The sequence below is a fragment of the Narcine bancroftii genome, chromosome 1 (assembly GCF_036971445.1).
Source record: "Narcine bancroftii isolate sNarBan1 chromosome 1, sNarBan1.hap1, whole genome shotgun sequence".
Classification (NCBI taxonomy): domain Eukaryota; kingdom Metazoa; phylum Chordata; class Chondrichthyes; order Torpediniformes; family Narcinidae; genus Narcine; species Narcine bancroftii.
In genome coordinates this window covers 316,098,082-316,125,941 of record NC_091469.1, presented here as the reverse complement: position 1 = coordinate 316,125,941, position 27,860 = coordinate 316,098,082, and the positions used below count along the sequence as shown (strand labels likewise).

Below are 27,860 nucleotides of genomic sequence, written 5' to 3'. Positions count from 1 at the left end.
CAAAAATATTATATATGAAAAAACTTAATGTATTTAAAAAAAAAGAAAACTAACCAAAAAATAAATCTGAGCAGCTTATCCTGAGGGTTATATGTAAGTAAGACAAAATCTCATCTGGAAGAGTGAGCATATCTAATCACATTAAAAACATTTACTTCGGGGGAGTGGCAAGATGGCGTAGGGAACAGACATGCCTTCCAGACCTCTCCTGACTCTGATTTATTGTTTTGTCTTTAAGTGCCCGTTAAAGTTCTTTTAAAAGTTTATAAATAATAAGAGGTGCTGGATTAGTGCCCAATGGTTTATATGCAAAAAAAAAGGGTAAAAGAAAACATCAACAGACTGTTAAAAAACTACATTTTCCGAAATTGTCTGAGCCTTCTTGTTTACAAGAAGCCAGGACTCAGCGTCGAATGGATCCAGAGGAAGACGTACAGAGTTCGGCATTGAAACTCCGTTTTAAGCCGGTGAGGCTCTTTGAAGGTTGTATTCAACAGCTTTCAGACCAAAGAGCTGGACGGGTTCCAGTATTTCACACAACGGTCACTGTGAGTGCTGTTACTCAGACTTTGACAGTTGAATCAGCTGGGGCGCCACCAGCTGGAGAGTTAAAGAGCTGTCATTCGACTACTACAGTGGTGGCGCTGCAAAATGCATCTTCAATTACAACGGTTTTTCCAGACATCGATTCAGTGAAGATGATTAAAGAGATTTTCCTTAAAGATAACTCTGATCTTCAGTCTCCTGGTATTGCAGGGGGGACTTTGAGAGGGATTTTTATACGAAGTCAAACTGCTAGAAAAGATACTAAATTAAGGGAAGGGACAGAAGATACCGTGGTCTCTAAGGAACAGCAAGACCCCATTATGCCTGAATCTACTTCTGTTGAAATGTCTGTTAAGGATCTTGAAGATAAGATATATTCTGTATCGAGTCACTTAGCTAATTTTGTGAACCTGTTTATTTCCAAGATTAATGCGATGGCGGAAGTCATTAATGGAGCTTTTAAGCTTGAAACCATTGAAAGATTTGAAATGTGTGATCAAGGTTTAGTCGATGCACAGGATCAACTGCAAGATGAAAATATAATAATTGAAACATTGCAGATCCAAAATAAAAATTTAGCAAAAAAGGTTGATTATTTGGAGAATCAATCTAGACGGAACAAGTTTGCCAGAAGGCATAGAAGAACCAGATCCAAGAAAATTTTTTACTGAATGGATTCCACGAGTGTTAGGACAGGATAAATTCCCTGAAGGTTTAATACTGGAACGTGCTTATAGAGTTTTAAGAAGAAAATCTTTTTCAGGATAGAATCCAAGATCTGTTTTGATCCGTTGTTTAAACTATTGTGACAGAGACAATTTTACGTACGGCTATTAGAAATGCCCAGCAAAATAGATCTCCTTTGATGGTTCAGAATAATCCTGTTTTCTTCTATTAAGATTTGAGTCAAGAAATTATGTTTCAACGACGCGAATTTAATTCTGTGAAAGAACGGTTGTGGAAAAAAAGTCATAAGGCAACATTCAGGTATTCTGCAGTACTGAAGATTTTTTAGGATGGAAATTAGCCAAAGTTCTTTGACAATCCTAAAGAGGTTATGGACTTTGCTCAGTCTCTACCAATCATGCAGTTTCAGGAACGATGTAGTCCTTCAAGGTCTCCAAAGAGAGTAGAGATGTAAGGTGGGATCCAGATTTTTAAAAGAAATGGAAGCAATGGTGACCGAAGTGGCAACGTTGATTTAAAAAAATAAATCTTTTATCTTTTTTTTTGAGAAGAGTTTAAATAGTTTAAATAATGATGATAGTTTAATGAAATGGGAGTTGGGAGAGGGAACTGGTTGGGTACTAGTTTCCAGAAGTCATCAGCTACCTGTGAGTTATCTCACACCCAATATTTTGGGGGAGTTACCGCTTTGGGGGGTTTAAACAGGAGGAGGTAGTTGTGACCTCCGACCTGTTTTTTTTTCTTTTTAATTTTTGGGTTAAGAAGTGAAGGTTTTTTTAATTATTTTTTTAAAATAAATAATTTTATTTTTTTTTAACTCTTTTTGTTTTCTGATTGTAATTGAGAGGGAATTAGGAGGTTTTTTTTCTCCTTTTTCTCTTTTTTGGGGGGGGGTTTCTCTCTTTTTTCTTTCTTTTTTAAGAGGATGATGTCACAGAAGATAATGTCAAAAATTGAGGATGTTGAATTAGATGAAGAGGAAGATGAGGGGAAAGGTGATAGAAGAAAAAGAAGAAAAATAAGTACAAATACATTGAGGGAGAAGAGTTTAATAAAATTAAGTTAATTTCGATAGAGAATTTTGAAGATGTTATAAATCACACATGTCAAACTCTGGCCTGCGAGCCAAATTTGGCCTGCGATATAATTATATTTGGCCCGCAAGATCATTTCAAAAATGTATTAGAGGTGGCCCGCTGGCCGCCGCGCCAGTATAACGCATGCACAGCTAATACTACAAATCCCAGAATGCATTGGCGTCAGCCCGCTAATTGCCCCCACCTCCTCTGTTTACGTTGCAGGGTCTCACCGTGGACTCTGGTTTTGGGGCCTGGCCGGTGTCAGGGGAAGCCAAGGCCACTTCCCAGTGCCCGGAACCGGAGGTCTCGGGCCTGACCTCGCCAGGACCGTTGCCCACTCCCCCTCCCTGCCGCAAGCCAACCCACGACTCACGGTGACAGGGCCGCTGATCCGCCGAGATGCCGCCCTGCAGGGAGAGCCGATGCCCCCGCACTGTCGTTGTCCGACCCGATCGCCCGCAAACCCCGCCCTCCCACTCACAGGCCTGAGTAAGTATTATGAACTTTAATCTCAGGATAAAACGAACTTCCAATAGTTTCATGTCACAGTGATAAATATATTCCTGGTTAAAAATGGTCCTGCACCTGGATACAAGCTCATTAGACATAAAACTTGAAAAGTGTGTAAATCAAAGGATATCTGTACCAATGGAAAAAGGGCATGGCAAATAACCCTGCTAGGGTTCATGCCCACAATCAGTCACCCATTTGATTGTTTCAGGAATCATGTTATTCTCCCACATTCTCAATAGCCCTCAGATTTTACTATTCGACAGCACACTAGCAACATTTGACAAATCCTCTGTAGAGAAATATTATTTATTGAATATTTTATTTCTCATTTGTTAATGCTTCTGGAAAGAGTTTATCCAAAACTATTATTAAACATTTATTTTAATAAGCAAAAGTTTAACATTACATATGTTGAAAGAAGAGAAAACATGCAGATGTTGTTGAAAATTTTCAATAAATATTTAGTTCGGCCCTCGACATAGTCCAAGTTTTTAATTTTGGCCCTCTGTGAATTTGAGTTTGACATCCCTGTTATAAATGAAGAATATGGAGATTTTATAAGAGTTTGAACTTTTTTTTTTCTTTTTTTTATATAAGGGGAGGGGAAGGGAATAAAAAGTTTATCTGATTGTTTTTCTAAGGGATGTTTTTGTTCTCATGATGAATTATAAAGGAAACTTGGTATTAATGGAAATTCTGTATTTATGTATTATTAATTATGATTTTTTGTATAACAGATATGTGGTTGATATATGATTTTAATATTTGAACTTAGTTTTAAAGTGGATTTCATTTGTTAAATACATGTATTATGTTTGATTTAAATATATGTTTAAGGGTATTATTTTAGTATTGATATTTTTTTTGTGGTTAGTAATTTTTGTTGTTGTTAAGTTTTATCCTTTTTTTTAAGTGGGTTTTTTTCTATTTTATTTACAACATTGTTAATTAATTCTTCACTCTTTATTTTGGGGGGAGGGTTGGACTAATTTTAAATTAGATTACTAATGTTGTGTTATAATTATTGGGGGGGTTAATTTGTGTAGTTTAATGATGTAGTATTCTAATTCTAATTCTAATCACAAAGATAAGCGTATACAGAGCCGTTGTAATACCCACACTCCTGTTCGGCTCCGAATCATGGGTCCTCTACCGGCATCACCTACGGCTCCTAGAACGCTTCCACCAGCGTTGTCTCCGCTCCATCCTCAACATCCATTGGAGCGCTTTCATCCCTAACGTCGAAGTACTCGAGATGGCAAAGGTCGACAGCATCGAGTCCACGCTGCTGAAGATCCAGCTGCGCTGGTGGGTCACGTCTCCAGAATGGAGGACCATCGCCTTCCCAAGATCGTGTTATATGGCGAGCTCTCCACTGGCCACCGTGACAGAGGTGCACCAAAGAAAAGGTACAAGGACTGCCTAAAGAAATCTCTTGGTGCCTGCCACATTGACCACCGCCAGTGGGCTGATATCGCCTCAAACCGTGCATCTTGGCGCCTCACAGTTTGGCGGGCAGCAACCTCCTTTGAAGAAGACCGCAGAGCCCAACTCACTGACAAAAGACAAAGGAGGAAAAACCCAACACCCAACCCCAACCAACCATTTTTCCCCTGCAGCCGCTGCAACCGTGTCTGCCTGTCCCAAATCGGACTTGTCAGCCAGAAACGAGCCTGCAGCTGACGTGGACTTTTACCCCCTCCATAAATCTTCGTCCGCGAAGCCAAGCCAAAGAAAATTCTAATTTTTATTATCTTATTTTTTATTATTTCTTTAAATGTAATTTTTATTTTATTCATGTCATAAAATTTTAAATAAAGTTAAAAAAAAACATTTACTTCAAATGAAAATAAGACATAAAAGATTGCCATGTATTTTCAAATTTCACCAAGGAATCAAATACACATCTAATTTTTTTTTCTAAACTTAAACAAGACATAATATGAACCACTGTTGGAGGTTGAGTCTTTCAACAGTGTAGAGAAGGCCACAACCCATTGCACAGGTACAGAAAAACTCCCTTTGTCTGGTTCAATAACCCCAAAAAGAGTAGTTATTGGATTGGGTTGTAGCTCCACTGGAAATACAGCTGAAAAGATGTTAAAACTTTCTTTCTGAAAGATTTCTAAGGATAAACAAGCCAAAACATGTGTCAATGTAGCAACATCAGATTGGCATCTGTCACAAGTATTAGATAAGGTACAAGCCATCATATCTTTCGACATGTGAACATGATGCACCACTTTGAATTGGATTAATGAATGTTAGGCACATATTGAAGATATATTCATCAGTTTAAGAATCTTGACCCATCGATCTTGCAAGTTCCAATTCCCAAACCTTTTTTAATCTTATTGTGAAGTAATGGATGTAATTTCAATAATCTTTCATATATAATTCCAATTAACATTTTCTGAGAAGGATTCAATAGAAAAATATTATCAACTCTATCTAGTGGATATACAATGGAAAGTCCAGTAATATGGTATTTAAGACATTTCTAATCTGTAAGTATCTAAAAAATTGAATATTCGATAAGTCATATTTACTTGCCAGCTGTTCAAAAGATACATCCTATGCACACAGCCCACACACAACCCACAGCACACATATACAAAAAGATAAATAAAGTAAAAATACAGAGATATTTTGTCATGATTGTATTTCATGTACAGTCTTTGTGCACTACCGCTAAGTGCCTGCCCTGTAGGAAAAAATTATTTCAAGGTCGCATATGGTGTCATGTATGTTCTCTGACAATAAATCTGAATCTGAACTCTAATTCACTCTTTTTATTAATGAGAGACCCAAGGTTACAGGACACCATTCAGCAATTTCACAGCGTGCGGGAAGAAGCTATTTCCCAGTCTGGGTGTTCTGGTTTTGATAAAAATAAAAAGATGGCGAAATGCTGGAGGAACTCAGCCAATATTTTCAACCTTCCACCATACACTCCTCTACGCTACACTCCATCTGCCACTTACCTTGTCCAATTTTCCATCCTGTCTAAACCTTTCTGCAGACTTCAATACTACCTCCTTGTGGAGGTTCCTTGAAGAGACTTCACAGTGGAGCAGCTGAATGGAGTTAAACAAGAAAGTCTGCTGATGCTGGTTGATAGCAGTGGATTCCATAGGGGGAATAGTAAGAGGGCGTCTCACAAAATTCCCTTCAAAGAAAGATATGTATGTTGGTTCTTGAGTATGTATTCTCGATTGACAGTCTTCCCCTCTTATCCACTGATGGAAAAGAACTGGTTATGGAGTTTGTTAAGATCAGCCAATACTGAAGAGTCTGGAGGGATGACATTGTGAAGAGAGCGTTGCATTCAGTTCTGGTTGCTTCATTACAGGAGGGATGTAGATGCTTTGGAGTGGGCGAAGATATTGGGGTGGCATGGTTAGCATAGCAGTTAGTGCAAAGCTGTTACAGCGCCAGTGATCAGGACCGAGGTTCAAATCCCACGCAGACTTTAAGATGTTTGTATGTTCTCTCCATGTTTGCGTGGATTTTCCCCGGGAACTCCAGATCCCTCCCTCCCTCCAAAACATATGGGGGGGGCCTCTAGGTTAATTTGGTGGCATGGGCTTGTGGTCCTTGAGGGTCTGTTACCATGCTGTATATCTAAATTTAAATAAAAAATATGGTCCAGAGAAATGCTGCTTGTTCTGGTTGTACCAGTCAGATAATAATAAACTTGAACCTGTGCAACGAGAGGATTAATGAACAGAACAACAAAGAGTAATATATAAAAAATAACCAGATCATCATCAATGCCAATATTAATTAACTGTTGAGATTCCATCTCTTGCTTTTCATTCTTCCTCTTCGGAACCAAAACAGGTTGTTGAGGAAATCTTTCTTGACTTTGCACCTGCTTATTCTTTTTTTTTCTTTGGCTTGGCTTCGCGGACGAAGATTTATGGAGGGGGTAAAAAGTCCACGTCAGCTGCATGCTCGTTTGTGGCTGACAAGTCCGATGCAGGACAGGCAGACACGATTGCAGCGGTTGCAGGGGAAAATTGGTTGGTTGGGGTTGGGTGTTGGGTTTTTCCTCCTTTGCCTTTTGTCACCCCACCTGCTTATTATTGGGTCAATAATTAGCAACGAGCTTCAGCGTCATCACTAAAAAACTGAGATTGATAATCTCCATAAGAAACTTTAAGTACAGCTGGATACTGAAAAGCAAATTTGTATCTTTTCTTCCACAAGACAGCCTTAGCCGAATTAAATTCTTTACGACGTTTAATAACTACTTGACTCAATAGCATAAAAAACGATTATTTTTAACTAATAAAAGGCCCTGATTACTTCTTGCATTTTGAACAGCAACTCTTAAAATCAACTCTCTATCTTGAAACGCACATATCTAATCAAAATAGAACATGGAGCTTGACCAGGAAGAGGCTTCCTTCTTATTGTTCTATGGGCTCTGTCCGGTTCCAGACTATTCAGAAAATATTCTGTTCCCAAAACCTCGGGAATCCACTTCTGAAAAACTTAACCGGGTCCAGACCTTCAAAATCTTCCGGAAGACCAACAATTTTAACATTATTTCTCTGACTTTGATTCTCCAAAGCATCAATTTTCTTCGACAAACCACTTTTCTGAATTTCCCAATTAGTAAATGAATTTCCCATCTGATCCATCTTTTCTTTGCATTGTTCCACATCATCTTTACAATCAATGAATTATTCTTCAATCTTCTTAAATTTATCCTGAACCTTATCCATCATTTTGCATCCAATTTAATAGAAGATATTTCCCCTTTCATATCAACAAGCTGTTCCTTCACAGATGAAAACACTTGACTCATCTGAATTGCCAAATTCTCCATCTGCTTTAGATAAGTCGATATGCAAAGTTGAATCTGAATGATGAGAATCAGACTTAAACTTTAAAGCCTGTTTAACTCTGGGCCTACCCTTGTATATGACAGTTTCCTCCTCCTCCATACCTTGGTCTTCCTCCTCTTCCAGTCTTCCTGTGTCTGCTTCCTCCTCCTCCGTTGATATTGGAAGTCGCATCAGTCTGACTACGGGTGCGGACACCCCCTCCCATCAGTCCAGGATCACTGGACCAAGAGAGCTCAGGTCCCCCCGCAGCCTGGGCCACACCTGACATAATGCGCATGCGTGATTTTTCTTCTTTGTCCGGAGGGGGACAATGTCGGGTGCTGGCGCCATCTTCCACAGCACTGCGTGGTCGGTGCCAGTGGAGACTGAATCCTACCGGAGAACTGGCACTGTGGACGAGGGTGAGGAGGAATTGAGTCCAAAGACTCCAATTGTAAGGTAGGCCCAAATTCTTCAACACTTGCTAGCTGTTTAGTAGTCATTTTCTTTGCAGGTTGAGCTTTTGTTTTCTTCATGACTGCTTATAAGATACTAAGAAACAGTATATTTATAATTTTCTGAAAATAATTTAAAAACTTTGAAATGAGTTTTGAATAGTTCTGCCAGGGGGAGGTGCTTCCCCATGTCTTCTCTCTACGCCATCACGACACCCCCCCCCCCATCCCCATTAAAACTTCTGAATTTTATTGATTTATCCATTACCCCCCCCAGACCACCTCATTATACCCTTCCCCTACCTTCTCATCCCTTGATACCTAACCTCAGTTCCGATTCTTATCCATGGATCTTTGACGCAGGCAACCACGCTAAACAAATAGACAAAATTAGAACCAACAATTCAGAAAAAAAGGAAAAATACCCCAGAAAGACCCCCCCCCCTTCCCCCTCCCCCTCAGTTTACCTTTACCCACTCCGGCTCCAATGACCAAGCTATTGGCGACAATCCCCCCACCATTTTTAGAAGTGCCCAATGCACCCATCTACCACTAATACCTCCCTCCCTTTCTTTGAGTTCCCCATATTCATTCTTTACTTAAAATAGACATTCATCTTTAAACAGTAACATTATGAAAATAAGATGCCCTCCCTCGTAGTCACCACAATTACAATATTTACAGTCCATCTTTCCACCTTATTTATTTAATCCCGAAGCAGTTGCAGGGCTCTTACCTCCAATGGATCCTTAAAACATTTTCTTTCCTCTCCCACCATTATTATCTTCAGAGTTGCCGGGTCAAGGAGGATAAACTCGATTCCTTTTTGATTAATGCTCTTTTTAACCAGATCAAATTCCTTCTTGCATTTCAATAGTGCCAAACTTATGTCTGGGTAGAATAAAACCTTCATCCCCCTCACATTCCACTGGATCACCCCCCCCCCCCCACAGCCTTCATACCCACTGCCCCCACCTGTAAAATCCTCTCTCTATGTTGTTAGTGAAGGAGCCTCACCAGAATGGCCGTTGGTCTGGCCCAGGGCAGGCGGGGTGGCAGGAGTGAGAGGCCAGTGGCCCATTCTATTTCTAGATTGTTGTAGCAACTGTGTCGCAGTGTGAAGTGAAGAACAAGAAACGATCAGATGTAGTCAAGTCAAAGTTCAGTAAAAGTAATTTAGTCAAACAGTCACACACAGCTTTTTAAAATCCCATGCAGTTCCAAATGACGTCATCACATTGTGACATTATGGCATCACTCAGAACTGCCCCGAGCTGGTTCGATAAGGCCTCCAGTGAGCCACTACATGGCCCCCCCACACCCCAGAACTGGTCATAGGAGGCTAAACCTCTGGTACCATTACTGTCCATTGATCTTGGGTGGTCGTCTGCACTTTTGCTTCGGGGGTCATGGCAAGGGCCGATCAAGGTCGAGATGAGCAGGCTTTAGTCGGTCAATTGTAAATGTCTCTGGATGTCCCCCCCCCTCCCCCCCGCCAATGTCCAGCACACAAGTTGTACATTTGTTTCATAGCACTTTGAAGGGGCCCTCATATGGCCTCTGTAAACACAAACACAGTCTCGGAGTTTCTTTGGAATGAAGGGTGTCGTTGTTCCATGCCTTAACATGGGAATGGGACCAAGTTTCCAACCCACACTCGCAGACTGCCTAAGACCGGTCAGAAGCACCTCCTGTCTGCCTGCTGTGAGCATGAACTCCCCAGGAGTTGAGATCCTCCTTGAGTGCCGTTCTTAATCTCAGGAGGATCCAAGGCAGTTAATCCACCCAAACAGGTCCCTGGAGGCAGGGCATCAGTGCGGCCTTCATGTGCCTATGGAACTGCTCCACCAGGCCATTCAACTGTGGGTGGTCACTGTCATTCCCATTGGTTGTGACAAGATGTCCCAGAGTGCAGAGGTAAACTGTGGTCCTCTGTTGGAGAGGACATGTGTGGGTAGGCCAAACTGAGATACCCAGGCAGAAATAAAAACTTTGGTGCATGAACTGGTCAATAAGTCCATCTTAGGAATCACCTCTGGCCACCTAGTGAATCTGTTGATGACCGTTAACAAGTACCTAGACCCTCATGACGCCGGAAGCAGACCAACAATGTCGACATGCACATGGTCAAACCTGCGCTACAGTGGCTGGAAAGGCTGAAGTGGCGCCTTCACATGCCTTTGTACTTTTGTGGATTGGCTGTCCATGCACTTTTTTGCTCAGAACGTGACCTTTTGGAGTTCAGCTATCCGTCAGACGATCGCTCGAATGGAAGGGTGGGACAGTCCGTGTATGGCATTGAAAATGCAACGTCTCCACGCAGCAGGGACGATCAGGCGAGGGTGACCTGTGGAACCGTTGCACAGGAGAATGGTATCTTGTGGCCCAAAGGCTACATCCTTGAGTTGCAGGCTAGTGACAGCAGTTCTGTAAGCCAGGAGTTCATTGTCCTGGTACCAAGCTTCGGGAAGCGCCATGTTGTCTACACCCGGAGAGAGGGCACGTATTGCTTGAATGGTGGTGCAGGACAGGGCACCAACCACATTACTCGTACCGGAGATATGTTTAATCCTGGTTGAAAAGGGATATGTAAGATAGGTGGTGTTGCTGGCGGGCTGACCAGGGATCTGATGCCTTCGCAAAGGTGAACACTAACAGTTTGTGGTCAGTAAAAAAACCACGAAGTCCCTGCTGTGAGAGATTAGTAAAACTAATATGAAAATATGAAAGATGAAGAAAACTAGTATGGATATATGTGTAATGAATAAAGCCAGTATGAATAAGATAAGGATAGATAATAGAATGTAGGAAGTAAAGTTAGTCTGAATAAGATAAGTGTCTTCTAGCCTTTTAGACAGAATTAGCAAGTTCTGCATAGAAGAAGTTAGTAAGCCTTGAGAGTCAGGAAGGTGTGAATAAGGACAATGACATGATGGGACACCGACAGGATAACCCCTGGTCCTCCAAGTTCACAGAAACAGCACGTAGACAGGATTGCCTAATGCCAAACTTATCCAGGAGGCAGAAGAATGTAAGGGGGAGGGTACTTCTATACTGAAATAAACTGTATAAAAATTGGGTGAGCCCCAGTGTATGTGTGTATTCCCAGGGTAAGGGGAAGCACCCAACTTTGCATTGTTGTATAATAAATTTTCTTTGTTCTCAATTTTTGTCTCGAGCAAATTCTGTGAAGGTATTTCTGTTTCTCACAAATGGGGGCTCGTCCGGGATCACACTCCCTCCACTGACAGAGTGCCCGACGACGAGGGTAGGTGCACCCTGGCTGATTCAGCTGGACTCACGGACAACGGGTGACTGGTCAGTGGATGAAGCGAGTGATATCCGAGAAGAGGCATTGAGAACAAATGACGGGAGGACGTTAAGGAAGTGCGCTAGGAATAGCTACTGGATCCTGGTAAGAGGAATTTTACTTACCTATTAGTATGGGAGGTGTGAGTAGCAAGGGAAATGGTCCTAAGGAAGGATGGGACGAACAGATAACTAAGCAAAGTCCGTTAGGATAAATGCTATCTGACTGGGGTGCAGGGAAAACCCGTGGGAAAGACAAACAGACCATGGGCAGGTATTGCTGTCTGGAATAGGTTAAAAAAAACCCGATAAAAGGGAATTCGGTATATTGGACAAAGTTCGGATCCGATGAGGACTGGATGTGTCAGGCATTGAACATCTGGCTCTATCAAAATCAAAGAGATAATATTGAGAGCAGAGAATATGCAGCCTAGCCTGCTGGCTCAGTGGATTGGTTGATCAACTGGTTTTGAATGAAAAGGAATGTAAGGACAAGAAGGATGAGGAACCTTTTGTCCCTGAAACACAAGAATGGGATGCGTTTCATTCCCTTCCTCCACCTTATGCTCCTCCTATGCCGGCTCCTATCTTTCCCCTCTCTCCTATGCTCTACCCTTCTTCACCTTCCCCTCCTCCCCCACAGCTAAAGAAAGGAGAAGAAAGTACAGGTGGTATGATGACCTGTTCACAAAGTACTAGATTACCACCTCAATTGACAAGAGAGGGAGGAGACTTTGATTCAAAACAGTGTGAGACCCTCCGGGAGGGAAGGGCAGAACCCTTTGATTCATTTCCCGGAGAGCAGGAATCTAGACATTATAAAGGAGAGTATAAGCCAGAAATTAACTGGATGAGACCTTTACGGGAAGTTCCCATGGGAGGGGGGTCTCAGTTTCGTAAATGTGCCCCTGACTAGTACGGAGGTGCGTAATTGTAAGAGAGAATGCCCAATAAATAGAAAGGAAAGGCTAAGATTTTGATGCAGGCAGTCAAGGAAGTCGTGGAGGGACAGCAAGGAAAGGGTAGGGGCTGTGTGCCTGCTCCTGGACATTGGGAGGAGCTCCGGGAGTGGGAGAGTAGAGACCAGAGCAGGGGCAAGGGTAGAGGGGAATTCCGGGGACAATGACTGTTCCCGGGACCTCGTGGTAATCCCGGTAGGAATTGGGAAACAGGAGCATTAGTTTGCTACCATTGTAAAAAGGAGGACATTTTAAGAGAGAATGCCCAATGCGAGCCAGGGAGACGCGATCTTACGCACTGATGTGTTGGAATATAGGGGTTAATTAATCATAGAAAATATATAGAATATATGCTTATGTATTATTCAGTTTGTTTACATGAATCCAGTACTATGTAACAATTTAATATTTACCTCATGGTGAAGGGAAAGAGTAATGTAAGTAAGGGGCAGCCACAGTATGTAGCAAAGTTGGCTGATTACAGTAGGTTTAGAATTGCCTCGGAGCCGAACAGGAGTGTGGGTATTGGAGCGCTTACACCCCTAACATCGAAGTACTCGAGATGGCAGAGGTCGACAGCATCGAGTCCACGCTGCTGAAGATCCAGCTGCGCTGGATGGGTCACGTCTCCAGAATGGAGGACCATCGCCTTCCCAAGATCGTGTTATATGGCGAGCTCTCCACTGGCCACCGTGACAGAGGTGCACCAAAGAAAAGGTACAAGGACTGCCTAAAGAAATCTCTTGGTGTCTGCCACATTGACCACCGCCAGTGGGCTGATAACGCCTCAAACCGTGCATCTTGGCGCCTCACAGTTTGGCGGGCAGCAACCTCCTTTGAAGAAGACCGCAGAGCCCACCTCACTGACAAAAGGCAAAGGAGGAAAAACCCAACACCCAACCCCAACCAACCAATTTTCCCTTGCAACCGCTGCAATCGTGTCTGCCTGTCCCGCATCGGACTTGTCAGCCACAAACGAGCCTGCAGCTGACGTGGACTTTTTACCCCCTCCATAAATCTTCGTCCGCGAAGCCAAGCCAAAGAAAGAAAGAATTGCCTGCTCCCAAAATACAAAAGAGAGGATATGTATGAAACAATTTAGTAGGAAGGTTAAGGCAAAGGAGGTGTTGATTAGCACAGGAACGATGGCCAGACAAGAACAAAGAGAATCCTGACAGAGACTGTCAGAAACAAAGAGAATGGAAACTAACTCAAGTAAGAAGGCTAAGACAGAAGGAGGTGTTGAGTAGAACAGAAGAACAGAAGAATATGGCCAGATGAGAACAAAGAAATAATTAGAAATATCTGGGGTATGAATTGATTTCTGATCAAAACAACAGGATATTCTGACCTTGAGGATTAAGATGGGAGCTCTACACCCCAGATAACTGCAGAGCAGGAAATTACTTGTGATAAATCTCATGCAAGAAATCTAGCGAAAGCCAACTTTTGTTCTGTATGATAATGAAATCTAGCAAAGGAAGCCAACTTTTGTTCTGTATGATAAGGTTGAGCTATATAAACTGTAGAGACTGGACAGTAGCGGTCAGTCTTGGGGAATAGCTCACTGTGCAGGTGACCTATGAACTAACGACTGAACCAGAGCTCTGTTAAGGTTTATTCTTGTGCTGTGTAATAAACTGATTGTTGAACCGAATACCTTCTCCTATCACTTCATTTAACGAACACGCTGGACTCAGATGACACATAGACTAATTTTTTTTTTTTTTTTAATTTTTTTATTTTTCACACCATAAATCACATTAGCCATGATATACACTATTTCTTTTCACACATATACAGTGACCTTTTCTCCCCCACCCCCCTTTCCTCCCAAACCACCCCCCCACCCCCCCCTCTCATCCATTTTAGGTATACAATCTAGGTTGCATTAAGCCAGTCAGACAATGTTGTCATTCAACAAAATTACACCAGAAATTCTACTGAGTCCATTCTTTTCTTTCCTTCTCCTTCCATCAACTTAGGTAATGTTTGTCCCCGGTAGGTTTTCGCTATTGTATTTAATGTAAGGCTCCTATACTTGTTCGAATATTTCAATATTATTTCTTAACCAATATGTTATTTTTTCTAATGGAATACATTTATTCATTTAAATTTGGTAGTTTCTTCCTTTTAATTTGGTTATGTATTCCATTAATATTTAAAGACATATAGTTCAGCGTAGCCCTTTTATATTTTGTTTATCTTCTCTTTCCGTTTTTCCATCATTACCTTTCCTCCTTTTCCATTTCTGTTTTCTTATTTTCAACTCTTTATAAGACAACATTCCTACAACATCTAACATTTTCCTTATTCTCCTATTTCTATCTTATTTATCCCCAATCTCCCCTTCACCTCCTGAGTTGTCCTTTATCCCTTGTCGGACAACCACATCTCCCCTCTCCATTTGGATTTGCGAATCCACTCGCAAGCGTCAACTGATTTTGCAGTGACCGCTATTTCCCCCCACCCCGCCTCCCCCAGAAAAGATTTCACTTTTCATATGTCACAAAGGTCCCTCTTTTAATTCCCTCCTTATTCTCTCTATTCCATTACCTTCCCTTATTAATTCTTGTCTATACTATCTATATTTTCCTCTAAGTACAGATACATTCATGTATGCTCATTGTCTCTATTCACTCTTATACCTCTTTACCTGCATACATATCAATCGTGATCATTTTTACTCTCATTACCCGTCTTCATCCCTCAGTCTATTTTTGTCTTTACCCACATACATATCAGTCGTGATCATTTTAACTCTCATTACCCGTCTTCCTCCCTCAGTCTATTTTTGTAATTGTTCTGCAAATTTTCGTGCTTCTTCTGGATCCGAGAATAGTCTGTTTTGTTGTCCTGGAATAAATATTTTCAATACCGCTGGATGCTTTAGTATAAATTTATACCCTTTCTTCCATAAAATCGCCTTTGCTGTATTGAACTCTTTTCTCTTCTTTAGGAGTTCAAAACTTATATCTGGATAAATGAAGATTTTTTGCCCTTTATACTCCAGTTGTTTGTTGCCCTCTCTTACTTTTTCCATTGTCTTCTCCAGTACCTTTTCTCTTGTAGTATATCTTAGGAATTTTACTACAATAGATCTTGGTTTTTGTTGTGGTTGTGGTTTAGAGGCCAATACTCTATGTGCCCTTTCTATTTCCATTTCATGCTATAGTTCTGGACATCCTAGGGTCTTAGGGATCCACTCTTTTATAAACTCCCTCATATTCTTGCCTTCTTCATCTTCCTTAAGGCCCACTATCTTTATGTTATTTCTTCTGTTATGGTTTTCCATTGTATCTATTTTTTGAGCTAGTAGTTCTTGTGTCTCTTTAGTTTTTTTATTAGATTTCTCCAATTTCTTTTTTAAGTCTTCTACCTCCATTTCTGCTGCTACTGCCCGCTCTTCCATCTTGTCCATTTTTTTTCCCATTTCTGTTAAGGTCATCTCCATTTTAATTATTTTCTCCTCTGTGTTGTTTATTCTTTTTCTTAAATCCTTAAATTCCTGTGTTTGCCATTCTTTAAATGACTCCATGTATCCTTTAATAAGAGCAAGTATATCCTTTACCTTGCCTATCTTTTCTTCTTCTATTTCACCATACTCTTCCTCTTCTTCTTCCTCTGGGTTGACCATCTGTTGTTTCTTTGTTGCCCTTTCCTCCTCTTCTTTCTTGTTTCTATTGTCTTCTGTGGTCTCTTCTTGCTGCAGGTGTTCTGCAGCTGTCGTTGCCGGCTGTGGAGATCGACTCCCCAGCTGGTCCCCCCTCCCGTCGGTGTGTTTTTTTTCATTCGCATCGCGCATGCGCGAAACTTCGCGCATGCGCGGTTGCGCACTTTTGCTCGGCTCTGCGAGCCATTTTTGTAGTCCATTATTTACTGACCTGAGGGAGCGGGTTTCTCTCTCCGCAGCGGGCCTCTTCGGACAGGTAAGGCCTTCACCTTTTTCCTCCTTTGTCTTCTCTTCCTCTCTTCTTACCGTTGCTTTCGACTTTTCTTTTTTTGTCGCCATCTTCTTTCCACCTTTATACTCACTTTTCTGTAGCTTTTATTTCTGTGCCTTTGTGTTTTCTCTTGTTTTTCCCGACTTTTCTGGAGAGGGCTGGAGTTCACCGTCCGGCCACTACTCCATCGCCTCACATAGACTAAATTAAGGGTAGGGTAAAGCCAGAGTTCGACAGATGGAAACAGATTATGAATAGGGGAGTCACGGTTCTCAGTCAATACACACCGTGGGGCTGCACAGAGAACCATTGGTAAATTTAAGCATAGAACCCCACAGTGACAAGATGACCTTTTTAGTAGATTCTGGGGCAGCCCGGTCTAGTATTTTACAACCACCCGAGGATGTTAAGATAGAGGGGACAGTGATGATTTCGGGAGTAGGAGGAAGAGATTTTACGGTCCCTGTATTAAGGGATGTAAGAATACAAATGGGAGAGAAGATAGTAACGGCACACATTCTACTGGTTCCCCAAGCTGGAGTTTGTTTGTTAGGACGAGATTTACAGGACCAATTGGCTATCGGCACCAGACCACAGGAATCAGGTATCGGGGTTCAATTGTATGTATTAACCGAGGACGATCGGGAACTAATAAATCCTGGAGTATGGGCAAAAAGAGGCAATAAAAGAGTGTTAGATATTCCTCCCTTGCAAGTTACTTTAAAAGATCCTGAGCAAGTAATTAGACGAAAGCAGTATCCAATTCCGATGGCTGGCCGAAAGGGGCTGCAGCCAGTAATTGACCAGTTGGTGAAAGATGGTATACTCGAACCTTGTATGTCATCTTTTAATACCCCTACCCCTGAGGCGAACGACCAGAACATATCCAAATATTTAAATGGACTTTCTGCGTCTCTATACGAATTAAAACAGAAGGGTTTATTACCTCAAAACCCACCCCTGGAGCATCCTATTCATTTTATTAAATCTGGTGATTGGGTATATGTAAAAGCATGGCAAGATCACCAACTAAAATCTGTCTGGGACGGCCCCTATTGTGTACTTTTGATTACAGACACTGCAGTGCGAACGAAAGAAAAGGGGTGGACTCACATAGAACGAATTAAACAAGCTGCTGATCCACGGACTAAAGACATTGATAATCTACCCTCCACCTGGCGTGCAGTCCTTCATCCTTCTGATCTGAAAGTTATACTACACCGGGAAAAAGTGCTGTAATGTTGTTTTTACCATTTGCTGTTTTGTTTACTTGTTGGTTCCCAATTTTTGGGAAATCACCAAAATGCTCACAATGTATTAAGTCCTCCTGGAATAGGGGCAGCAGAGGTGACAATTATTTACCTTTAGAATGCAGACAGGGCGCAGGTATCGAGTATAGTCAGTGGGGTACCTTATTTAGTATGGGTTAATACACATAAGCGTATACAGAGCCGTTGTCATACCCACACTTCTGTTCGGCTCCGAATCATGGGTCCTCTACCGGCATCACCTACGGCTCCTAGAACGCTTCCACCAGCGTTGTCTCCGCTCCATCCTCAACATTCACTGGAGCGCTTTCATCCCTAACGTCGAAGTACTCGAGATGGCAGAGGCTGACAGCATCAAGTCCACGCTGCTGAAGATCAAACTGCGCTGGGTGGGTCACGTCTCCAGAATGGAGGACCATCGCCTTCCCAAGATCGTGTTATATGGCGAGCTCTCCACTGGCCACCGTGACAGAGGTGCACCAAAGAAAAGGTACAAGGACTGCCTAAAGAAATCTCTTGGTGCCTGCCACATTGACCACCGCCAGTGGGCTGATATCGCCTCAAACCGTGCATCTTGGTGCCTCACAGTTCGGCGAGCAGCAACCTCCTTTGAAGAAGACCGCAGAGCCCACCTCACTGACAAAAGGGAAAGGAGGAAAAACCCAACACCCAACCCCAACCAACCAATTTTCCCCTGCAACCACTGCAACCGTGTCTGCCTGTCCCGCATCGGACTTGTCAGCCACAAACGAGCCTGCAGCTGACGTAGCCATTTACGCCCTCCATAAATCTTCGTCCGCGAAGCCAAGCCAAAGAAAAGAAATATAGGATCCCAACATGGGCCAGGGGACAGAACAGCCCTAGGGGAGTAGACTTGGTTTGTATTCCAGCCTCTACAGATATTAAAAAGTGGAGTTTTAAAGAGATAGCACAAAGAAGATGATGGGACAATGACAGACAGAATGTTAGTCAGGATTGTACATGTAGCAGAGATAGAATGAATACATATGCTAATGTTCACAGACAGGCTGCAACTCACAGGTTCAGTGATACTTATGCTAATGTTCGCAGACAAGCTGCAACTCACAGGTTAAGTGACAAGAAACATCCCTCCCCAATTTGGTCTCCTGTAAATCATCCTTTGGGTCACACAGACATTCGGAATGTTAAGAACCACCTAACCCTAACCCTAACCCTAACCCAGAACACCACAGCTGCTTGGCATTTAAATCGTTTAATCAGATGCCAGCCTTGGAGATCATCACCGAACAAACAGTGATAGCCCTGAATTTATGGGCTGAAGAAAGACGACAGATACGAGCCACAGTTCAACAAAACCGCCTGGCTCTTGATTACTTGTTGGCTGCTGAAGGCGGCGTTTGTGAAAGACTGGTTAATGACAATGTTCACAACGGTCAGGCGGTTAAAGACACTTCTTCAGGAGTTCGAAAATCTTCCCATGCCCAGGTTCAGACTTGGCAACCTTGGTCCGTCCGGTGTGGGATAGACTAGACTTTTTATTGGTAACTAGAGTCTGATACCCACAGCCCTTATAGCAGCTGAACTCGCTATTCTGGCCATTATGGTGCTCCCCTGCCTAAAGACTTGTGTGCAGTATTTAATTCAATGGACCCCTCGTCAGATCACTATAACCCAAAAGATGTATGTTTCCCAAATTCTGTCTGATGATGCTGAGACTGCAGTTCATTTACTGACCCGCTGGGAAAAAGACCAAGTTTAAAAGTAATACATTCCAGTTGAGAATTCACGAAGCGTAGCTAAAAGAAAAGTGAGGATTGTGAGAGATGAGTAAAACTAATATGAAAATATGAAAGATGAAGAAAACTAGTATGGATATATGTGTAATGAATAAAGCCAGTATGAATAAGATAAGGCTAGATAATAGATAATAGAATGTAGGATGTAAAGTTAGTCTGAATAAGATAAGGGTCTTCTAGCCTTTTAGACAGAATTAGCAAGTTCTGCATATAAGAAGTTAGTAAGCCCTGAGAGTCGGGAAGGTGTGAATAAGGACAATGACATGATGGGACACCGACAGGATACCCCCTAATGCCAAACTCATCCAGGAGGCAGAAGAATGTAAGGGGGAGGGTACCTCTACACTGAAATAAACTGTAGAAAAGTTGGGTGAGCCCCAGTGTATGTGTGTATTCCCAGGGTAAGGGGAAGCTCCCAACTTTGCATTGTTGTATAATAAATGTTCTTTGTTCTCAATTTTTGTCTCAGGCAAATTCTGTGAAGGTATTTCTGTTTCTCACACTGCCTTCCAAAAAATAGTGGAAGTGTCTGGCACCACTGGACATGAGGTTGAAGAGGCGTTTCATAATATGTGCTGCAGAGGGTAGAGAGTGGCGATAGAAATTGACCATCCCCACAAAGTCTTAGAGTCTGTTGATCGTATTGGGCCTTGGGAATTTGAGGATGGCTTCCACCTTGCTAGGCAATGGAATGATCTGATATCCCAAGAACTCGATAGAGGAGGAGGTCACATGATGCGGGGAGAGTAAGAGGAGGTGGATTCCAAGAGCTCCCAGGATTTTTGATTACAAACAAGGTCAAAACCTCAACTGACCAGTCCAAAACGGCAAAAAAGGATGTGAGAAGAATTTTTTTTAACGCAACATGACAAAAAAAAACAAGTCTGCAAGCAAGAGTGCGAAAGAATCACCACCAAGACGAGAGGGCAAGCTTGAAATGTCTTGTGGTGATGAAAATCTACCCCAGGGTCTGAAATGGGAACCGCAGCTCCAAAGGAGGAACTCGCCAGAAGGGGAGAACAGGTCTTGGACAAATCCATCATCAATGCCCGACAGGTACGGAGGGAAATCCCTCTGGAAGCCCCTGGAGAGAAGGAAAGTGCTGGGTCCCCCCCTACCACAGCAGGATCGCAAAGTTGGGCGTGCTAGCATAGGCTGCCAGACCTGAGGTGAAGTCGGTGTCAGGTGCGGGATAGCAGCGGCAACCCCCGTGGGGAACGGACCTGCCCATCAAAAGAGGAAACTGCAAGAAACCAGTATTGCTGCCTGCACGAAGGGAGAGAGTGAAACCTCTGCCCTGGCAGTGGGCTAGGAGTGAAATTGCAAGTCTCAATGGGAGTCCCAACAGCAGGAGACTTCAGAGGAAGCAGAGCAGCCTGTGAGTCCAGCACTGGATCAAAGGAGCAGGGAGCACCAGCAGCAGTGAAGAGGGGTCCAGCAGTTCAGAGGAGGAAGAGGCCAATGGCCAGGGGAGACCCTGTGAAGCTATGAGCTCGAGGGGAAAAGGACTGTTAAGGAAAAGTAAGCAGGGAGGCTCAGAGCCCTTCCTGCAGGATGTAATTAACAAGCTGGGGCAGATAGAGGGCAGGCTCTTCCTAGCTGTGGACAAAAGTGCCCAGGACATGGGGAAAATACTCGACAGGATCCAGAGCACCCTATCTGGGCAGGGTGACCGAGGCAGATGAAAGAATAAATAAGAATGAAGGTGATATCCATAGAATCTCTAATAAAATGTAAAAGTTAATAAATGAAAGGGACAGCATTTGGAAGAAGCTGGATGCCCTTGAGAATTATAGCAGGAGGAACAATATTAAAATAGTGGGGCTAAGGGAGGGGGTGGGTTCAGAACCCAGTACGTTTCTTTTGTTAGAAACCTTTAAAGAAATTGCTCGAGACAAAAATTGAGAACAAAGAACATTTATTATAACAACAATGCAAAGTTGGGTGCTTCCCCTTACCCTGAGAATACACACATACACTGGGGCTCACCCAACTTTTATACAGTCAATTTCAGTATCAGAATACCCTCCCCCTTACATTCTTCTGCCCCCTGGATGGGTTTGGCATAGGCAATCCTTCCTGCCTACGTGCAGTTTCAGTATACTTGGAGGACCAGGGGGTATCCTGTTGGTGTCCCTTCATGTTATTGTCCTTATTCACACCTTCCTGATTCTCGGGGCTACAGTCTCTTGGTATGCAGAGTTGGCTCATCCTGTCTAGGGTTGGCTAATTTAATATGTATAAATCTGTGTAAGGTTAACTAATTAGATATGTAGGACTTGGTACTTCTGTCTAGGGCTAGGAGACCCTTATCTGATCCAGACTACCTCAACTTCCTACATTCTATTGTTCCTTACCACTCCTTATCTTAGTCTTATGGTGGCTCTTGTCACAAAGACTAGAAGATTCTTATGTTAATCGTGCTGACTCTGCTTTCCTGCATCCTAATTCCCAAGCTCATCCTGTTTGTACTGGTTACAGCCATTAACTGATGTATGAATTTTAGTTTCCTTCATGTTCATAATTTTAGATCAGTTTTCCCATCTCTCACACTTTCAAACCTGGATCCCTGAGGTGTTAGGTAAGGAGATACTGGGTGAAAGAATAGAAGTGGAGAGAGCACACAGGTCCCTCTTTCCCAAACCTGGTCCTGGACAAAAGCCGTCCTCTGTTCTGGTGAGGCTGTTCCAGTACCAAGACAGGGTAAAAATATTAGGAGAGGCAGCGATTGGGGAAAAGAGAAGGGGATCCCCTCTAGAGTTAGGGGGGAACAAAATCTTTTTCTGCCTAGCTATTAGCTTGGCACTCCTGAAGGCCAGGAAGGCATTTGAAATGGCTAAGAAATTGCTCAAGCAGAAGAAATATGAATGTGTATTGAGGTACCCAGCCACCCTGAAAATATAATTGCCAGAAGGTGCAAATAATTTTTTTACAGATCCGGAAAAAACCCAGGAATATGCCACAGGCTTACCCACATTGTAGACCCTGGAGAGCTCTACAGAGGGCATACAATTCACAAGATTGTGCTGACCAATGACCAGGAAGGCGACCGGCTTCAATCACCACTCCTTCTTTCCCATCCACTACACTATACCCGTTATGGCGAGTGCCATCAATGCAACGAGAAGATCCATCAATAAACCACCTTTCACCCTCCTGTAAAGGCTCATCACTTAAATCCTCTCTAATTTTGGTCTGTAAATCTATTACCTCTAAACATACATGCTTTAACTCATTTATGGTATTGTCAGAATTTGGAGAAACCAAGAAAGCTGCTGGATTGTGTTCTTTATTCGTAATCAGGGTCAAATCATCCCTATCCATTAGGATCGCTTCATATTTTAAAATTCTAGAGTCTGTAAGCCACCTTCCAGCACGTTGTAAGAGAATATTGCAGACTGTGTGAGAGGTGTGAACTATCATCGGGGCACCAAACGTAATCTTTCGTCCTTCCTCAACTAAAATAGCAGTGGCTGCGATGGCTTGCACACATTCTGGCCAACCACGACAAACAGGGTCTAAAACTTTTGACAGAAAAGCAACTGACTGTCTATAGCTTGCCCTCTCTTGTGTTAGTACTCCGGTGGCTACACCTCCTTTCGCATTGGTACATAGGTCAAATGGCTTATTTAGGTCGGGTAAAGCCAACACTGGGGCACTAATAAGGCGCTGTTTCACCAAGTTAAAATCTTTAATCTCTTCCTCTGTCCAGACAACAGCTTCGCCCCCTAGAATCGTGAGTTTATCATAGAGAAATCTGACCAGGCTAGAATAATTTTCAATCCAGATTCTACAGTATCCCACTAAACCAAGGAATTTCCTAAGTTCTTGGGCATTCTTGGGAGGGGGAGTCTGTAGAATACCACGTATCCTTTCTGGACTTATTTTCCTAGTTCCTTGACTTACCAGATGACCTAAGTATTTAACTTCTGATTGAACAAATTGTAATTTGGATTCACTCACCCTGAGACCCTTATTCTCCAGAAAATTCAAAAGTTCAACAGTATACTGTTTAACTAATTCGTACGTTTTTCCCGTAATTAACATATCATCAACATATTGTATCAACTGGCAATTCTCTCTCCGAGAAGCCTCATCTAGTATTTGTTCTAAGACCTGACCTAATAAACTTGGTGATTCTGTAAAGCCCTGTGGAAGGACAGTCCACCGATATTGATTCTTGCGTCCAGTAAAAGAATTTTCCCATTCAAAGGCAAACATGTCTCTGCTCTCTTGCTAACGGACAGGTCCAAAAAGCATCTTTGAGGTCAATCACACTAAACCATTTACTATGGGGATCGATTTTACCCATTATTGTATAGGGATTAGGTACAACCGGGTGACGGGTAAGAATAATTTTGTTCAGCTCCCTCAAGTCCTGCACTAATCGATAGGTACCGTCTGGTTTTTGGACAGGTAAAATTGGGGTATTAAAAGGTGACATACAAGGTTTGAGTATACCATCTTTCACCAACTGGTCAATTACTGGCTGCAGCCCCTTTCGGCCAGCCATAGGAATTGGATACTGTTTTCATCTAATTACTTGCTCAGGATCTTTTAAAGTAACTTGCAGGGGAGGAATATCTAACACTCCTCTATTGCTTCTTTCTGCCCATACTCCAGGATTTATTAGTTCTCGATCTTCCGTGCTTTATACATACAATTGAACCCCGATACCTGATTCCTGTGGTCTGGTGCCGATAGCCAATTGGTCCTGTAAATCTCGTCCTAACAAACAAACTCCAGCTTGGGGAACTAGTAAAATATCCTCTGTTATTACCTTTTCTCCCATTTGTATTCTTACATCTCTTAATACAGGGTCCGTAAAGTCTCTTCCTCCTACTCCTGAAATCATCACTGTCCCCTCTATCTTAACACCCTTGTAAAATACTAGACTGGGCTGCCCCAGAATCTACTAAAAAGGTCATCTTGTCACTGTGGGGTTCTATGCTTAAATTTACCAATGGTTCTCCGTGCAACCCCACAGGGTGTATTGATTGAGAACCGTGACTCCCCTATTCATAATCTGCTTCCATCAGGGCGTAGGATCGCGTCTCCCTGGCTCGCATTGGGCATTCTCTCTTAAAGTGTCCCTCCTTTTTACAATGGTAGCAGACTAATGCTCCTGTTTCCCAATTTCTACCTGGGTCTCCACAGGGACCCGAGAATGGTCGTCATCCCCGGAATCCTCCTCTACTCCTCCCTCTACTCTGGTCTCTACTTGCCCACCCATGGCTCTCCTCCCAACGTCCAGGAGCTGGCACACAATCCCTACCCTTTCCTTGCTGTTCCTCCACGACTCCCTTGACTGCCTGCATCAAAATCTTAGCCTTTCCTTTCTGCTTATCCTCAGACCTCTGGACAAATGCTCTTTGTGCGATCTGTAGAAGCTGGGTTATTCCCTGCTCATGCCAATTCTCAGTCTTCTTCAATTTCCTTCTCATGTCTGGGGCTGAGTTCGTAATGAAACCCGTTAATACTAATTGTTCACCTGCTGGGGATTCTATATCCAGACCCCCATATTGCTGTATGGCCGTGCGCAATCTATTCCGAAATGCAGAGGGGGTCTCCTCGGGACCTTGGGGAACCTCAAATGCTTTCTTAAATTTCTGTCCCTTTGGAACAGATTCCCTGATTCCTTTTATCAGATTAACCCTATATTCTTCCATTAATGTGCGACCATCATTAATATTCTTATCCCAATTTGGTTTCGCCAGGGGAAATTTAGCTTCTCCAGGTATCGCCTCTGGTCCCCCTTGGAATTCCCTATCCCAGACTCTAATCCCTGCCTGGCGAATCATTCCATGCTCATCCAAAGTAAACAATGTTTTAAAGATAGATGTTAACTCATCCCATGTATATATATTTGGTCCTAAAAATTGATCTAATTGTTCAGCACATCCTTGAGGATCCTCTATCAGGGAGATAATTTCTCTCATAAAGTTACGCACCTCCGTACTGGTCAGGGGCACATTTACGAAACCGAGACCCTCTCCCATGGGAACTTCCCGCAGAAGTCTCATCCAGTTAATTTCTGGCTTATTATGTTTAGGTTCCTGCTCTCCGGGAAATGAATCAAAGGGTTCTGCCCTTTCTTCCCGGAGGGTCTCACACTGTTCTGAATTAAAGTCACCTCCCTCTCTTGTCAATAGAGGTGGTAATCTAGTACTTTGTGAACGGGTCATCATACCACCCCTACCTTCTTCTCTTTTCTCTAGCTGTGGGGGAGGAGGGGAAGGTGAAGAAGGGTAGAGCATAGGAAGGGGGGGAAAGATAGGAGCCGGCATAGGAGGAGCATAAGGTGGAGGAAGGGAATGTAACACATCCCATCCTTGTGTTTCAGGGACAAAAGGTTCCTCATCCTTCTTGTCCTTATATTCTTTTTCATTCAAAACCAGTTGATCAACCAATCCACTGAGCCAGCAGGCTAGGCTGCATATTCCCTGTTCTCAAGATTATCTCTTTGGTTTTGATAGAGCCAGATGTTCAATGCCTGGCACATCCAGTCATCCTCGGATCCGAGCTTTGGCCAATATACTGAACTCCCTTTTATCAGACTTTTAACCCATTCCAAACAGAAATACCTGACCATGGTCAGTTTGTCTTTCCCACGGGTTCTCCCTGCACCCCAATCAGATAGCATTAATCCTAATGGACTTTGCTTGGTTATCTGATCTTCCCATCCTTCCTTAGGACTCTCTTCCTTACTACTCACACCTCCCATACTAACAGGTAAGTAAAATTTCTCTTACCGAGATCCAGTAGCTATTTCTAGCGCGCTTCCTTAACGTCCTCTCGTTGTTTGTTCTCAATGCCTCTTCTCGGATATCACTCGCTTCATCCACTGACCAGTCACCCTTCGTCCGTGAGTCCAGCTGAATCAGCTGAGGTGCACCTACCCCCGTCGTCGGGCACTCTGTCAGTGGAGGGAGTGGGATCCCGGATGAGCCCCCATTTGTTAGAAACAGAAGTACCTTCACAGAAATTGCTCGAGACAAAAATTGAGAATGAAGAACATTTATTATACAACAATGCAAAGTTGGGTGCTTCCCCTTACCCTGGGAATACACACACATACTGGGGCTCACCCAACTTTTATACAGTTGATTTCAGTATAGGAATACCCTCCCCCTTACATTCTTTTGCCTCCTGGATGAGTTTGGCATTAGGCAATCCTGTCTGCCTACGTGCTGTTTCTGTGAACTTGGAGGACCAGGGGGTATCCTTTCGGTTTCCTATCATGTCATTGTCTTTATTGTCCTTATTCACAAACCTGCCTTTGTTCTAATTCACATCTTCCTGACTCTCAGGGCTACAATCTCTTCATATGCAGAACTTGCTAATTCTATCTAGGGCTAGAAGACCCTTATCTTATTCAGACTAACTTTACTTCCTACATTCTAATATTTGTTCTTATCCTATTCATACTGGCTTTATTCATTACACATATATCTATACTAGTTTCCTCATCTTCATATTTTTATATCAGTGTTACTCATCTCTCACAATCCTCGCTTTTCTTTTAGATCAGTGTTACTCATCTCTCACAGGTAAAGTCTGGTCAGGGGACTGCCTGCGGTAGTTTTAATAAATAACAAATTTGACCTGTAGGGGGATATAGACAAGCCTTGGACTATAATAACATGGTGGGTTTTTTTTAAATGTTATCTAAATTGTATAAATACAGAAGTTGAGAAAGAGGTTAGACCAAACGAATGAAAAGTTGTAATAGTAGTTTTTCCTGGTGAGCTCAGGAGTTGGGGAAAGGAATTGATGGGTGCTGGTGGCACAACCTGTTGTACAAGGGGTTTCTTGGTAATTAATGAAGGTTATCAACAAAATAGAGGGGGGGGGAGGGAGGTAGTATGGGATTCAGGAGAAGTATGACTGTGAATGTCTTTTGCATTTGGCTTCATGCTGTTATTTGAATTATTGTATTTGCCTCCCCCTTGTTTTTTTTATTTCCTTACTCTCACGGCTCAGGTGGAACAGACCAAAGGTTGGATGGTAAGAGATTGGGGGTGTGGGGGTCGCATTGAGGGAGGGGGTACCTTGGAAAGAACCTGGGGATAATAACTAAGAGAATAAAAGTAGTCTTTTTTAATGTTAATGGCTTAAACAGTCCGGTGAAACGGAAACGGGTCTTGGCATACATTTAAAAAATGGGGGTGGATTTCAAGAGACACACTTAACTGAATGGGAACATCAAAAATTAAAAAGAGAGTGGGTGGGCCAGGTTATATCCTCCTCGTTTGGTTCAAAAGCAAGGGGAGTGGCACTTTTAGTAAGGAAAAGTGTTCCAGTGCAAGTGCTGAGGGTGACTGCAGACAAAATGGGTAGATTCGTAATGGTGCCCTGTCAAATATACTCAGAGTCCTGGACCCTGGTCAGTGTGCACGTTCCCAATTTTGATGATGAAAAATTTATACAGGACATTTCCCTACATTTGGCAGAGGGAAGTGAAAATATTTTGATAGGGGGTGACTT

General features: G+C 42.8%; 1 pseudogene; it reads left to right on the top strand.

The window, feature by feature from the left end:
- LOC138747195 (zinc finger protein 91-like) overlaps positions 1 to 27,860 on the top strand; it is a 119,609-nt pseudogene that overhangs the window by 9,362 nt on the left and 82,387 nt on the right.